Raw genomic sequence first — 729 nt, 5'->3', positions numbered from 1 at the left:
GCTCTGGTGAACAAACGTTCCCCCAGATCCTGGTGGTCACCCCTGATAAACTTGTAGGTGGCCATCAGATCACCCCTGAGCCTGCACTTTTCCAGGCTAAAGAGCCCCATGGCTCTCAGCCCGTCATTGTAAGGTCTGTTTTCCTGACCTCTGATCATGCGCGTGGCTCTTCTCTGGACTCTCTCAAGCTTCTCCACATCCTTTTTGAATTGTGGAGCCCAAAACTGGATGCGGTACTCCAAAGCATCTGGGAATGTCTCCTAGCAAAAAGGGAGGTGCACACCCAATGGCCGGGAGGGGCCATCCCCAGGGAGGACTAGACTGCGGTTGCTCGGGGCTGCAGGGGGGTCAGGAAGGCCAAGGCGGAGATGGGACTGGGACTAGCTTCCTGGATGAAAGACAACAAGAAGTCCTTTTTTAAATACATGAGGCAAAAAGAAGGTACCGGGTAACGTGGGGCCTCTGCAGGACACGCTAGGAAATCTGGTCGTCACACCAGACAGCAAAGCTAACCTATTTAACAATTTCTTTGCCTCCATGTTTCTGAGCAGAGACCAGGTCACCCCCACCACCAGGACCCCTCAGGCCCCATGAGAGGCACACCCAGGCCAAGGGTCAGTGCGGATCTAGTCAGGGAACTTCTGGAGGGACTGGATGTATTCAAATCAGCTGGTCCAGACGATCTCCACCCCCCGAGTGCTGAGGGAATTAGCTGAGGTCATTGCAGGA

Source organism: Gavialis gangeticus, unplaced genomic scaffold (assembly GCF_001723915.1).
Source record: "Gavialis gangeticus isolate Ggan-Ray unplaced genomic scaffold, GavGan_comp1, whole genome shotgun sequence".
Classification (NCBI taxonomy): Eukaryota; Metazoa; Chordata; order Crocodylia; family Gavialidae; genus Gavialis; species Gavialis gangeticus.
The sequence above is the reverse complement of the archived record's forward strand: the minus strand, read 5'-3'. Positions refer to the sequence as shown.